Raw genomic sequence first — 15,292 nt, 5'->3', positions numbered from 1 at the left:
GCAAATCACAGACCTTCACTGTAGATGTATCAACAGCAGTCAAAACCTTCCCACACGTGCTGAATGATGCACTCAGAAGACACTGAACAAACGCGTGCTGAGTGACACCTAGAGAGGACACTGCACAAGCATGTGCAAATGACCAGTTACACGAGAAGACTTCCTGGGGCTGGGGAGCCGGCTCCGTGGTGAAGAGCAATCACTGCTTTTGGAGAGGGCCTTTCAGTTCCCAGCCCAGTGTTCTAAACCATGTGGAACTTCAGTTCCTGAAGATCCAACACCTTTTTCTGACCTCCACAGGAACAAGACACACAAATGATGCACTTACTATGTTCATGCAGGCAAAATAAACATACATGTAAATTAAACCTAAGAAAACCTTTAAAGAGACAAAATAGCATGGGGAAACCAAGAAGGTAATAAGTGGTCTCTAAACTGGTGTTCAACATAAAGATCAATGAAGAAGGCAAAGATGACCGTGGAGCACACAACTCTAAAGAGGGTGTGTCCATCAAATACTTCCCCTCAAGCCAGGGAAACCCATTAATAAGAGGTGGAAAGAGAGTGAGAGCCACAGGGGATGGAGGACACCAGGAGAACAAGGCCCTTCTGAACCAACTGAGCAGAGCTCAGTTCTAAAACAGCCTGCATACAGCCTGCAACAGGTCTGAACCAGGCCGTGTGTGTGTGTGTGTGTGTGTGTGTGTGTGTGTGTGTGTGTGTGTGTGTGTGTGTAAAACAGGTTTCAGTTCAGTTAAAGGGACACCTGAGTATGTCTCTGATTCTTTTCCCTTCTCTTGGGCTCTTTTCTTTCTGTTAGTTTCGAATCATCATTGATGTGATGATTTTTGTTTTATCTTATTTTATTTTGTTATGTTTTTCTTGTTACCACTTAGAATTATGCTTTTTTTTTCTAATGAGAGAAAAGGAGTGGATCCAGATGGAAGGGGAGGTGTGGAGGAACTAGGAGGAGTAGAGAGAGGGGAAACTGTAATTAAGATATATTCTATGAGAATACAATCTATTTTTAATACAAGTTGGGGAAGAGAACTGAGGTTAGAAATCCCCCCAATCTGCTCAGGAGACCTTGTCTCATCCCACTACTCTGGGGTATCATGCATCTCGCTTGGGAACTTCCATGTTTCCCAGACTCACTGGCACTGGGATTGTAGGCAGACACTCCCCTGATCCATATCTAAAATCTATATATGTGTGAGTGCATACCATGTTTGTCTTTTTGTGTCTGGGTTACCTCACTCAGGATGGTTTCCTCTAGTTTCATCCATTTGCCTGCAAATTTCACATCGGGGGAGGGGAGAGGGAACCAGGAAAAAGAGAGGGAGATAAGAGGAGGAGAAGAGGCATGGGGGAGCTGGAAGGTTGAGTCGAGGTAAGAATAGAGGAGAGCAGGATGAGAGATACCATAATAGATGGAGACATTATAGGCTTGAGGAGAGAGCTGACACTAATGAGATATCCAGAGATCTACAAGGATAACACCAACTGGAAAACTAAGCAATAGTGGAGAGACTACATTAATAGCCCCTCCTTGATGATAAGGTTGATGACTACCTTATATACCATCCTAGAACCTTCATCCAGTGACTGATGGAAGCAGAGACAGATACCCACAGCTAAACACTGAACTGAACTCTGGGAACCTAATGACAGAGATGGAGGAGTGATGAGCAAAGGGGTAAAGACCATGATGGTGAAACCCACAAAGACAGCTGACCGGATAAGGGGGAGCTCTTGAATCCCAGACTGATGGCTGAGAGGCCAACAGGGGACTGATCCAGACTCCATGAAAGTAGTGTCAGGGAGGAGGCCACAGAAATCACTGGGGCCTTGGGTAGTAGATCAGTGTTCACCGTGGTTTATGAATGAGCTTTGAGAGCCCATTCCAAATAGAGGAATGCTCTCTCAGCCTGGACACATGGGGAAGGGCCTAGGTCCTGCCCTGGATGAAATGACAGACTTTGGAGATCCCCCCCAAGGAGGGCCTCACCTTCCCTGGGGAATGATATGGGGGTTGGGTGGGGGGGCTGGTGGGGCTGGTGGAGGGACAAGGGAGGAGGGGTGGGAGAGGGAGCTGGGATTGACATGTGAAGCAGTCATGTTTCTAATTTAAATAAAAACATATATTGAGGGAAAAAAAGAAATCCTCCCAAAAATGTATATTTGAAAATATAATGCTACATGTAGGAATTATCCTACTGGTAAAACTCGGTTAGACTTTTCATGCTTGAGCATGCTAAACAGTCCTGATTTGTAAAACATGTATTACTGCCACACACTAGGCAGGGTATAATATTAACATTCAGTTAAGTCAGGTCTGGTGGCATGGATCACTAATTTCCACTACTCAAAAGTTCAAAGACAGCCTCAACAACTTAGAGACCCTTTCTCAAACTCAAAGTAAAGGTGTGGGGGAGATGCAGGCATAGGGTTCATAGTAGGCAGCTTGCTGTTCAATTGCCAGGAAAGCAAAAGCAAAACCAAATGAATTAGTTTATACCAAATATGACTCATTAGATAACACTTCAGTTTCTCCACTAATTTAAAAAATACTAATAGGAAACAACCTTAATGATTAAAAGTCGAGTTAAAATTAGGAGGGAATCAAAGGACCCTAAATAAAATGTCAGTCATCTTAAGGGTAAGTTTAACACTCCTATCAGAATCTAAAATATTTTCATAAACCCCAGGATGGAATAAAGCTCAACTATTAGGAAAACATATCCAAGAGAGAAAATCTGCCACAATCTCAGTCCCTAAGCCAAAACAGGTTTACTTTTGGGTCCTCTTAATCATACAAGCACACATGGAGGAAGATTAAGTACAAGAAGCATTTTCCATGAACTGAACTCTATAACTGCTAGAGAGATCCCTGTAATCTACGAGAGCACGTCCTGCCTAAGTTCAACAGCAGGTTCAGTACCTGGTAGCCAGGGCTGCCAGGAGGAAAGTCAGCAAAGGGCGGCAATGTGTGTCTTGCTGGCTTGGTTCCCAGTAGTTCAGACAAGGAAAACTTATTTAAAAATATATGGTAAAATGATCCTGAACTCAAACCCTAGGTATGTCAAGATAAACTAGCATCAATTCAATTACCGATTCACTAACATGATAAACCACATTACTTAGCGACCAAATAGGATTCTCTAGGAATCTTCTGGTTCACTTGGACGAGTGATATTTTCTCTCTGAAAATGTCTTTGAAAGTTTTTGCTCTCTCAATAAACAAGTCTCTTTTAATGACTCATGTACTACTCAACTATACTCACTAACTGTATTTTACTAACACGCAAAAGCATACTTAATTTTAAAATGATGTGTTGTGTTTTCTCTCATACTTTCAACTAAGTGGTTAGAAAGTAGTAACAAACACATAAACAGTAAAAATGACCAAGCTGGAGACAGATGGCCTCTCCCTGTTTCCAAGCACGTCTTAAAGCTGAGGCAGGAGGATCCCAGCCTGACACTGATACTGTCTCTCCAAAAACTAAAGACAAAGAAGGCTTAGTGAGTCCAGTCAGCAGAACATGTTTTCCAGGTGCAATGAAGCCACCTCTTTTTGACAGAACCCTTCTCCATGGCATAGAGCAGTGACTCTCAGCCTTCCTAATGCTGCAACCCTTTAATACAGTTCCTCATGTTGTGGTGACCCCCAACCATAAAATTATTTTCATTGATACTTCATAACTTTAATTTGCTACTTTTACAAGGTATAATGTAAATATCTGACATGAAAGAGATATAATATGAGCCACAGGTTGAGAACAACTGGCCTATATACATGTTATAAAGTGCTACGTTGACCAATATGGAAGCTGGGAGCCAACATATCTAAGTAGCAAATTCTAAATTGAGACACTCTATGTATGAAATATAGAAATGACTCAGAAACATTTTAATGCCAAAAGAAAAATGTTCTATCTGCAGTTCATATTTTATTGCATATTTAAATAACCTTTTGAAGAAACTGGCCTAAATAAAATACTGTCAGGTGGGTGGTGTTGGCACACATCTTTAATCCCAGCACTGGAAAGGCAGAGGCAGGCAGATCTCTGGGAGTCTGAGGCCAGCCTGGACTACATAGTGAATTCTAGGACAGCCTCCAAAGCTACAGTGAACCCTGTCTCCAAATAAATTTCACCTGTTTCTGTATATTCTTTATTATGGCTCCTATAAGTTTTGAAATTTATGTATTTGAGAGCTGAAGAGATGGTTAGGAGTTAAGAGTACTGTTGTTTTTGCACAGGATTAGGTTCCTGTGCCCAGAACCCACAGCGGTTGGATCACAACCCCCAGTAACTCCAGTTCCAGAGGTAAGATATCTTCTGGCCTCCTCATGAACCCACTCAAAATCTGCACATGCACCAAACACACACACACACACACACACACAGACACACACACACAATCATTTTTGATTGTATGCTTCCTTTCTGTTGAATAGAATAGGTTGAAATGTAATAGGTTTGCAATTCATCCTATATCTGATTCTCAGTATACTCAATGGTCTTAACTGGAACACTTACAGAATACGTTTTATTTGTGTAGTCCCATTACCAAATTATTCCTTTAGTGCTCAATGCTCATTATATAAGTTCTTCATGTGGAGTAACAGATAACGCTAACAAATTTTTTTAAACATATGTAAACACATGCAGAGACTTTGGCATGAAGTCTGGAAATAAAGCACAGGTTTCATCATGCAATCTACCATACTCAGACGTTCACAGGGAAGGATTTTTTAATTACTTATTATTTATTTATTATGACTTATTCACCTTAAATTATTAAAAACTATCTTGGATATTTTTATATTTAAAGTTCCAGGAGCATTTTTAAAACTATTGATTACATATCTTGAATTGTCAAGTAACATCTAATAAAGACACTGAAATTCTATGACCACCAAGAGGACCCTATCCTTAAGAAGGCTGCGAACCATGGGGCTGGTGTGGCTCGGTGGTGGAGCACTGGTTCAGCACACCTAGGGTCTTAAGTTCAGTCCCAAGTACTGGGAAAAGGAAGGAAGGACAGACATTGGACTTTCCCGGCTGAAGCATCTATTCTTACTGGCAAGCGGTGGTAGCGCTCACCTTCAATGACAGTACTCAGGAGGCAGAGGCAGGTGGATCTCTGTGAGTGCAAGGCCAGGCTGGTCTATAAAGTGAGTTCCAGGACACAGAGAAACCCTACCTCAGAAAAAGAAAAGAAGAGGAGAAAGAGGAGGAGGAGGAGAAGAAGAAGGAGGAGGGAGAAGAAGAAAGTCTGATGCGTACTCAAAACACAAGGATCAGAATACACTATCCTAAAATATGCTCCTTTGGCACAAGGATTATATTGAACTGAAGACAGTAAGTACCAGAAAACACAGAAATATTCCTTGCCCTTTCCACCCTAAATGAATCAAAAATCGCCTGTTGTTAAAATAACATCCATTTACTGTTATAATATTCATACACTTTATTGTTACCAATAAAGATGTTAGCTTTTCCCATGCCAATAAAAGAACAATTTTTACTGCTTGCATTCTCTCTCTCTCTCTCTCTCTCTCTCACACACACACACACACACACACACACACACACACACACATTTGTCACCTCATCTAACCACTTCAGGTGTTCATTTTTATGTCCTTTGTGCAAGTAAAATTACAAGGGAGTAAATTAAAGCACATACGCATATGTGTATGGCTTTTTCACCAGGCAATCTGTTTTTTATTGTTTTAATTCACAATTCTCAACTATAGAAATTAAATGGGTAAAGTTTCTACTCATCCACAAAAGTAAGAATGAATATACGGTAATTGAAGGGTGAAAGTACAGACGAATTCTAAACCATTCAAATCTCTTTAATGGTATATCCATTCAATGAACTAGCACTGAACAATAAACAGAACTAAGCGATAACTATAAATAACATCATTGAACTCTAAAATAATTACATAGTCAAAATGCTGGAGCAGCCTATAAAATCACTTCATTCAGTTTAGTCAAGCTCTGTGTGTACCAGCTCATCTGCACTGACAGAGAGTTGCTGGTCCCTGAAGAAGGGACATGGGTAGGTTAAGGATGCAGGAAAGAGATATAAAGGGTCATAAGGAATGTCTTAGACTAACAACTATGTTAAACAGCCAGGCCGCCTTAAGAAAACTTGAAGTCGGGGCTGGAGAGATGGCTCAGAGGTTAAGAGCACTGACTGCTCTTCCAGAGGTCTTGAGTTCAATTCCCAGCAACCACATGGTGGCTGACAACCATCTACAATTCAATCTGGTGTATATGTAATAAATAAATAAAATCTTTAAAAAAAAAGAAAACTTGAAGTCTGAAACTCTTTAGCTAAAGAGATATTCACCAACTTGAATGGGGTTGCTAGGGAGCAATAACCCAGCCCCAAAGGTCTGTCTATCCTGTTGTCTCCTATCAGCTATACGACAGAATGAAAACTGCTTTCTGACTTAGCCTGATCCAATCTGTATTCAGCAAACAATGTAATAAGAAGCATTGAAATGCTGTATATGTATCTACACATGTAAAATATATGTTTATGTCTCTGTGGGTGAGCTGCAGGCACCTCAGGTGTCTTCCTCTAACACTCACTAGATTAGAGCACCGCCTCTCACCAAACTTAAAGACTTCATGGACTAGCCTAAGCTAGCCGGCCAATCATCGTCAGGAAGCCCCCTCTGTCCATACTCTCTATCCTGAATTGAATGCATGGCTCTCCTCTAGTCTTTTACATGATTCAAATGCTTAAAGGGCAGGCAGAGGCCCCTCTCTGTGCCCCCATTATATTTATACTTCTCTAAACTGGCACAAGATAACTCTACTCAATACTCCCAAGAAAACTGTGAACACAACAGAGGAGGGCCAGGTAACACTCTACTAAGCTAAGCTACACACACACACACACACACACACACACACACACACACACACACACACACACACCTTCAATTCATGTCTGTCACTCTCAAAAAGGAGTTATGAAAAGAAACATTTATAGTCAATATAGCCTTAAAGGTAATCAATAGAGGAGATGATCTATTCCCTATATATTCAAAACTGCCAACAATAACAACCTAACTGGCTTTTTACTTAAAAAGAGGTGTGTGTGTGTGTGTGTTGACTTCATTGTGTGTGTTTTTGTCTTTCTTACAAATGTTTGCTTTCTTGTTTTTCCTTCAAGCATTTATTTAGAATATCTTAAACCTGGAGGTAAAATGGTTTTATAAGAGTAAGAAATGTAAAGATAAGAATTCCCTAAACCCAACAAGTCTAACTACCACAGGCAAAAAGATAGAAAGGAAAGAAAATGTACAAATGATAGTCTCGATTTTCTCTTTTGTTTAGTTGGTTTTTCTTCACCCAGATGGTCAGAACTGGAAGAATGGCTTTTCTATGTCTCTAAATCATCAAATGTAATTTCAACATCCAAATGAAAGCTTTTGTTATTTGATTACATATGATTACACTGCCTTTTTAATCTTCTATTTTTTTCTGAAAGGGGGAAACTTTCAAAAGGGGAAAAAACTATGACAAAGATTAGGCTGCAAAACACACATGGGACATAGTTTCTAAATCAATGCAATTGTGCTAGGTGTGGTAGTGTGCCCCTCCATAATCTCAACACCACAGAGGTGAAGGCAAAGGAATCAGGAGCTTAAGGCCAACTTCAGCTACACAGTGAATCAGAGGCCAGCTGAGACTACATTAGACCCTGTCTCCAGAAACACAAAGTTAATTAATTAAACAAATTGTGTTGTTTTAATCCTACACAAAAATCATAATGCTTACTTTAACATTTTACTTTAATGAATGTCTTACTATATTTAAGGCTTAGAAAATATAATTTAAGAAAATTATGCTTTTGTAAAACACTAAGAAGAACTAAAGGTCTATCAAAAAAAGAAAGAGCCCTAGACAAACAGTACCCAGTAAGCACTTAAGAAAACCATAGGCCTTGGGCCAGAGATAAAATAGCCTTTCCTCAAATAGCAGTCTCCCTTTCTTACCAAGCATTATATTACCACAGTGATGCTCAGACTACCCAGCAGTCTCCATGTGACCTCTCTCCTTCACCCTGGGCCAGCCTATCCTTCTGGTTCTAATCAGCTTACAGGCTGGGTTTCTCCAAGAACTAATGTTCTTATGGGTTAAGGAATACACTGTCTCTTTCCCAAAAACTCATGAGAAATCCAATTCATTTGTACCTGATAAGATGACACTATTTGGAGAGCTTCTTTAAAGAAGTAAGTCAGGTTAAGTGGGGTAACTGGTGGCTTTAATCTAATGAGACTGGGCATCCTTTTAAGAAGAAATTAGGGCAACACATACAAAGAAGGAAGACCCTGAAAACATGCGGAAAGGAGACGGGAACCAGCCAAGCAAATGCCACACTTGTTGACTGCTGCCCTTGAGAACAAAGCATAGCACTTCCTGTTGTCCCAGCGACGTCCATTACAGTTCTCCAGCTCTTGAGTCAACTACAGTCAACTGGGAAGGAGATGCCTTTTCACACACACCCAAAACTATGTAGCTTTGAAAGCAGGCAATGGGTAGAAGCCAGACGAGTTTTGAAGCACATGACAGGAGAGCCTAGACTGTCTTGAAAGGACTGCAGGTAAATATAAGGACATTTGGATAACTTCCCTGAGGTCCCAGATGGAAACGAAAAACACTGGGAAAAACAAAACTTAGCCTATACCTGCAAGCTTCCTAGTCCTTTCGCTTCCTCATTCGAATGTTTCCCCTTGACACAAAGCTTCAATTCTGCACTAGAAAGATAAAAACTGAGAACCTCTTTAGTCTTTGCTGCCACCTTCTTCCCAGATACTTCTCCTACAGGTCTATGCCGATTTATTAATGAAAAACCACCAATTTACACTAGCAGCAGCATCAACAACAAAACTGCATCACTTCAGCATGTCCAGAGATGCCAGGCCTATTGGCTGCTTTTTTATGACTCTCAAGACCATCCATAAGAGCTTTCCAATCTCCCCTGTGATCAGTAAAGACATCAAGCTTCCAGAGCACTGTCTTGTATTTATTTTGCATCCCCCCCTTCCAGTACACCCTACAACCCTATTCCAATTCAACAAGTCCCGTGAGCTACCTATCGCTATCTAACTCCATCGACTAACTTCCTTAGATATTGAAGGCAACTGCTTAATTAGCACCCATTTCTCCTGGGTGTCTTACCTCTCACGGAGTCCCACTAAAATCATGTAATTATAATAGTTTTCTCATACCGAATAGGATTTCTCACTTTTGTGTAAATACTCTTCAGTACACAATGCTTAAATTTATAAGAGAAAATACCTTTCTTATCAGCAAACTGATGCTTGAAACAATGTGACTACGCCCAATGAAATTCTACCTAAGGCCAAATGTCTATTTTTACAAACCCATAAAAGTGGGGTATATATATAATCTTTCCCCATGCATCTAGCAAGGCTGAATTCACTGAGAACTCATCTGTTTCTTCATTCTTGACTGTAGATCTTTCTCTGGCAGATGGGGTAAACACCATATTTGGAGGCATATCCAGTCCAGTATGTCAACTTTGCCTCAAAATATTTTATGAAATTCAGAATATGTTGGCCATATTATGAATGTAGAACGTGAAGCCAATCTGCAACTCAACTCAGTCAAATCTTTGATGACAGACAGGGATGTAATCTGCAGAAAAATCTGTCTCTAACTCAGGACAGTTACCTTCCCAGCAACTCACTGTTGCTCAGCAGCTTCTAAGTCCCCTAATGTTACCTCCAAACCACGTGTCCAAGCTTTCATTTGCAAACCAGTTTGCCTACCTCGTTAGTTAAATGCTGAAAGTGCCAACCAGCACTGATCAATGAAAATTTGCATTTTTAAAATGGTCTCTCTAGAAACCTCCAACCTGCAGAAAAGTATGTGGTATAGACAGCCTTTACTCCCCCATGGTGTGGCCCCACAAAAAAAACATTAAAACGCAAAGACACATCTAAGGATTCAGTAGATTATCTATGTGACTGGAATTTGGAGCACTCTAAAAACAAACTTAGGTCCCTCTCCAAGCCTCCACCAGGGTTTCTGTGGCAAAAGAAGAACATGGTAAAAGAAGAAAGAAAACCAAAAGAAGCTAGAAGAAGTAACAGTAGAATCCATGGAAGAAAGGAACATTATGAAAGATAGTGCGTATATGAGCTATTATCTGTGTTGAGAAAATTATCTGTGTTGAGAAAACATCCCATCAATTTTTGCTTACTTTTAACAAATGAGGAAGAGGCTTTAAGACAAGTTACAGGGCATCCCAAATAAGCTTTACTTTATCAAGGGACAAAGCCCAAGTGCATTTATCCAAAACATTGTATTAGAAGTTTAAATCAAAGACGTTCAATTTTATTAGGGTTTTTAAATGCAATTGTTTACCTGGACTCCATCAGCCTCTAAAACTATAATATACTAACCTGGATAATTTGAGCATTGCATCATCTTCATACTCTCTGAACAAATTATACACCGAAAAACCTCTCAGAGTCCCCGTACCAATCCCCTCCATGTTCCCAGATTACTGATGTTTAGAAAAGGCATCCTAAAGGAGGATCTATGGACACTCAAAGATGATGCTGTCCTACACCACAGGATGAAGTGGCCTGGGCTGAGTTCTCACACACATCCCCTCAGGACACTGAAATAACACCAAGGAGAGGGGTTTTCCCTCTGGCTGGTGAAGTCACCGCCCTCTTATCTGATGCTAGAAGGAAACCCCAGCCTCCTCCCGCAGGCCTGCATGCCCGGGGCATCCTCCCCGCGCAGAGACAAACCCCTCGCATCCGCCGCGGCCACCGCCGCCCCCTCCTCCTCACCGCCGCCGGCGACCCGGGGAAGGAACTGCCCAGCCCCCGCGCCGCTCGAGAATGCCAGCCCCAAGCGCACCACCGTGCCCCGCTCAGCACTGCTCCAACACAAAGCGGCTCCCGCAGCCCCGGTCCCCGCTTCCAGGCCGCGATCCTCCCGCACTCCCCGCACCGCCCAGGCCCAGGGACAGCAACAGGCGCTCAAGCCCGGGCGCAGGCCGCGGGGAGAGCCCGGCGGGGAGCGCGCAGCCGGGGAAACTTCCAGAGCCCCCGGGGGCCAGTGCTCGCCCGGGCGGGGCCACTTACCCGGGTCTGCGGCCCGGCGGGTCTCCCGGGGTGGGCAGAGCGCTTGCGCCCCTCTCAGCTACAGTCACGGCCCCGGCAGCTCGGGCTGGGCGAGCACGTTCACGCGTGGCCGGGGAACCGGAGCCCGCGGCCGGCCAGCCTCGCTGCGCGCCGACCAGGCTCCCGGAGGCCGCGGGGCTGCGGGAAGCCGTGACGCCGGCCCGGCGCGCTGGCCAATCAGGGGCGCGGCCCAGCCGCCGCCGGGATGGAACGACCGGCGCCCCGGCCTCCCGGCCCGCGTGGGTGACGGACTGTGCGACCGAGGCGGCAGGGTGTGGGGCAGGCTCCTACATGGGACCTACAAAGGAAATGGGTTGTTTGTTTGCTTCTTAGTGTAAGTATTTTCCAACTATTACGCGGGAAACGCTTGCACTAGAACCTTGTTCATATTTTAGCAAAAACTTGAAATGGGCTAAGAAAGCAGTTTTTGTGTTTTATACTCCCGGCCTCTTGGACTGTTGCACTGTTGCAGTTTTCCTACTTCTTTAGTGGCCAAGGGAAGCCCTTTCTTGAGAAGTTCCTTAGCACACCAAGATGCGTTCTTAGCCTGGTGAGCCATTTAAAAGGGGGTGGGGACCAGTAAACAGGGGGAAATGCTCTGAGTTGTCTGAGAGTGGGTGCTCATTTCTGTTTTGTGCCTTTTTCGGTTGACCTCTGTCCTGGAGTCCCACAATCCATCCTCACCCCCACCCTCACCCTCCCACCCCCGTGAGTCTCTCTCTCTCTCTCTCTCTCTCTCTCTCTCTCTCTCTCTCTCTCTCTCTCTCTCTCTCTCTCTCTCTCTCTCTCTCTCTCTCTCTCTCCCCCCCTCTCTCATCTAATATTAGAGTGTACAATGTAAAACTCTCAGAATTTAAAATATTTGCAAGAATAGCGTTTAACGCTGAATAAAAGTATACTATTTTTTCCTTTGGCAGATTTGTAATTTTGTTTTGTCTACTAAAAATCAATTTGCATTTCTTCAACATTTACTAAATATTTAAGGAGGAAGGCAGCACATAAAATACACAAAGCTCCAGAATGAAACTGGTGTCTCTCGATGGATATTTTTGCCTGCTCATGGGAGTTGGTTGAACACCTAGCTCAAACCCTCAATCCCCTTGGTTCCACAAAACTCGGATCAGCACACATATGTCCAGCGGGAAAATAAAAATTCTAACTGTGTGTCCCCAGAATGAATCAACTGTGGGATCTTGAAAATGAAACTGTAGTTCAGGTGAGGGAAAGTTCATCCCATCTTAACTTTCTCCTCCTACTTTTATCTGTACTTCAGGTCTCCCATCTTAGAAACAAAGACAAAGGAAAGAGTAGCAGGAGGGGCCAGAGTTCTGCCTCCACCAGACTTGTTCCTCCTCAGAGACCCTAACTTCTGGGCCATCACTGCACGGACAGGTGTCTTAATTAGGGCACAGGCCTTCTTCTAGCTAAATCCATGGGATCTATTTTCTATTTTGTAGCTCCTGTCCTGTTCTCTCATGCGTTCAGAGTTCATAGATGCTGATCGCTCTTCTTGGAGTCCTTGCCTCTGCCCCTCTCGCCCTTACTATAGCCCACTTTTGATTTCATTCAATCAAAACATTTTTTGTTTTGTTTCTTCCTTTTAGAAGCAAAAATTTGTAAGCTTTGATGGTTCCTTTTAAGAAGAAGCCAACAGAAATAGCTTTAGAAATTTTAAAACATTAAATGACCTTGTCTTCAGGTCAAACTGCCTCTCATTAAGTTTCCCCTCTGTCTTTGCCACCCTTAAACGCTAGAATTCCTCCAGATTCAGTTACAGATCTTCTTTTTGTCTTAGGTGGCCCTCTAAAAACATTCTCACTTCTACCTTGTCATTAAATGGCCAAGAAATTGTAAATTTATATGTTCAGCTCAAGTGTCTCATATATTCAAGCATTTATTGAACATCCTTGTTTGTCTCATACCTGACCTACCCAAAATAAAATTGTACTATCCATACGCTCAAGTCTGGCCATCATGCAAACTTCAGTGTCCATTACTTCTCCAACTTAGAATAGAACCATTGTAGTAAACTCTCATTGTACCCTATTTTGGCTTCATACTACACATCTTGCCTTATGGTTGCAGATTTACTTTTTACAAATACTTATGCACTGCTGAGTATCTCTCTTCGCTCTGCTATTAATCCATAAAGTCTATGAGATCAAAATCCAAATCACCTTGTAATCCGAGAGCCTAGCAAAATGCTGGGGTTCAAATGGCAAAAGATAAATAAATGATTGAAAGGGTGACAGTTCATGGATATAACTTTGGAGCTAGCCCATTCCGAGTCAATTTTCGGTCATTATAATCAGTACCTGCATTCGTCCACTTAAAAAGAAGAGAGCTTTATTTGGACTTATACCTTGGAGGTTTGAGCCTATGGTCTGTTGACTTTGTTGCGTTTGGTCTTCCGCATGGAAGTACATCATAAGAAAAGTGTGGCAAACGAAAAATGCTTACTGATGGTAGGAATGAAGGAGAGGAAGAGACTGGTCCTACTGTGTCCTTCAAGGGCATGAGGCCAAAGACCTGGAAACTTCCCATTACTGTTCACCTTTGAAAGGCAAATCTGCCAGCTGATGCCATCAAGTCTTTATAACATGTGGGCTCTAGAGCAGTGTGGACACTTAAGACCCAAAGTGGGCAGCCTCCAAAACAATACAGACAAACCCTGTCTCGTAAAACAAAAAACAAAAAAAAGATCCAAAGTGGGCAATCCACATTATTGTTTCTGTATTGGCTTTTACTTGGTTCCTAAATGTCAGAATGGACATTACATACACTTTTTAAAATACTCAAGAAGCTAACAGAGTAACACAAAGCACAAAGGAGATAAGACAGTTGCCAAACTGTGAGATAACTTCATTTGCCTAACATACACTATTAAGATTCCTTATATTTTACATTGGATATAGACTCTGAAAGCAAACAGAACATTACAATGTCCTCATTCCAGTAATATCCCCAATGAGGCATTCTCCACAGTCATCCACTTTTCATAAATCCAAATAATGCTTGAGCCATTTTTATTTCTAAAATGAATAATATTTAATTTTTTGAGAATGCATACCATATATGTTGATCATGTTCAACCATGTCACCTCCCCCCCCAACCTTTCCAGATCCACTCCCATTTGCACACGTTCCCAACTTGGCATCCTCTTTTTTAAATTTTAATAGCCTCTAAATTCTAATTTATGCTATGGACATTCTTCTGGGTATAGGACCGTGCCAGAGAACTTGTTTGACCTACCTGGGGCCACAGATTTAAGTGAAACGGACTCTCCTTCCCCCAGAAACCATCAACTGTAAACAGTGCCTCAGCTAGGGATGAAGGAACATGATTCTGTCTCTCTTCCATGGTGGGCTATTGGCTGGCTTGGTCTTGTGAAGGCCTTCACAGCACCAACGAATTCACCAGCGCGGTTCAGTTGCGCTGACTAGTTTTATGAAAGTGTGACAATAGCTAGAGTCTTTTCAGAAAAAGTTCCCTCAGTTGAGAACAATGCCCTTGCTCCACTCCACCGTGTGTGGCACTATCCCTAAACTGGTGGTACTGGGTGCTGTAGACATAAGCAGGCTGCCCAAACCACAAGGAACAGTCCAGAAAGCAGCACTCCTCCACAGCCTCTGTGACAGTTCTCGTCTCCGTGTTCCTGGCCTGTTTGAGTTCCTGCCTTGGCTTCCCTCAGTTGGCTATGACACAGGATATGTGAGTCAAATAAACCTTTTTCTCCCCAAGTTGCTTTAGGTCATAGTGTTTTTATAACATCGATAAAACCTTTAAAGACGTGTGTCATGTCAGGAAGACACTGCTTTGCTTTGGTCTTCTTTGACCTCCAATTCTTAACAATCTTTCTGTGCCCACTTTTGTAATGGTTCCTCAGCCTTGGGAAAGTGTGATATAGATTCCATATTTGTGGATAAGTATACCACAGGCACCTACTTGCTATACTTTTAAAATCTGCAAGTTTCTACATTAACCACCATATACTGCACAAAGAAACTTGTATGATAAGGTTTGATAGCTATACTGACCTATGGGTAAAGAGATGGATTTAGAGGTCAGTTTGCTACTATGTCCACTTGGCA

At 42.4% G+C, this 15,292-nt stretch overlaps 1 protein-coding gene across 18 annotated transcripts in view; it reads right to left on the bottom strand.

Annotated features, from left to right (window-relative positions):
• Positions 1–11,294, bottom strand: part of Mpdz (multiple PDZ domain crumbs cell polarity complex component) — a 158,010-nt gene extending 146,716 nt beyond the window's left edge. For all 18 annotated transcript variants that reach the window (XM_013122071.3, XM_040757236.1, XM_013122077.3 and 15 more), the window contains exon 1: positions 11,162–11,294. The gene's annotated coding sequence lies outside the window, so the exon portion shown is untranslated. The remainder of the gene's footprint in view (positions 1–11,161) is intronic.
• Positions 11,295–15,292: the final 3,998 nt, after the last annotated feature.

The sequence above is a fragment of the Mesocricetus auratus genome, unplaced genomic scaffold, assembly GCF_017639785.1.
Source record: "Mesocricetus auratus isolate SY011 unplaced genomic scaffold, BCM_Maur_2.0 Super-Scaffold_100014, whole genome shotgun sequence".
Lineage (NCBI taxonomy): Eukaryota > Metazoa > Chordata > Mammalia > Rodentia > Cricetidae > Mesocricetus > Mesocricetus auratus.
The sequence above is the reverse complement of the archived record's forward strand: the minus strand, read 5'-3'. Positions and strand labels throughout refer to the sequence as shown.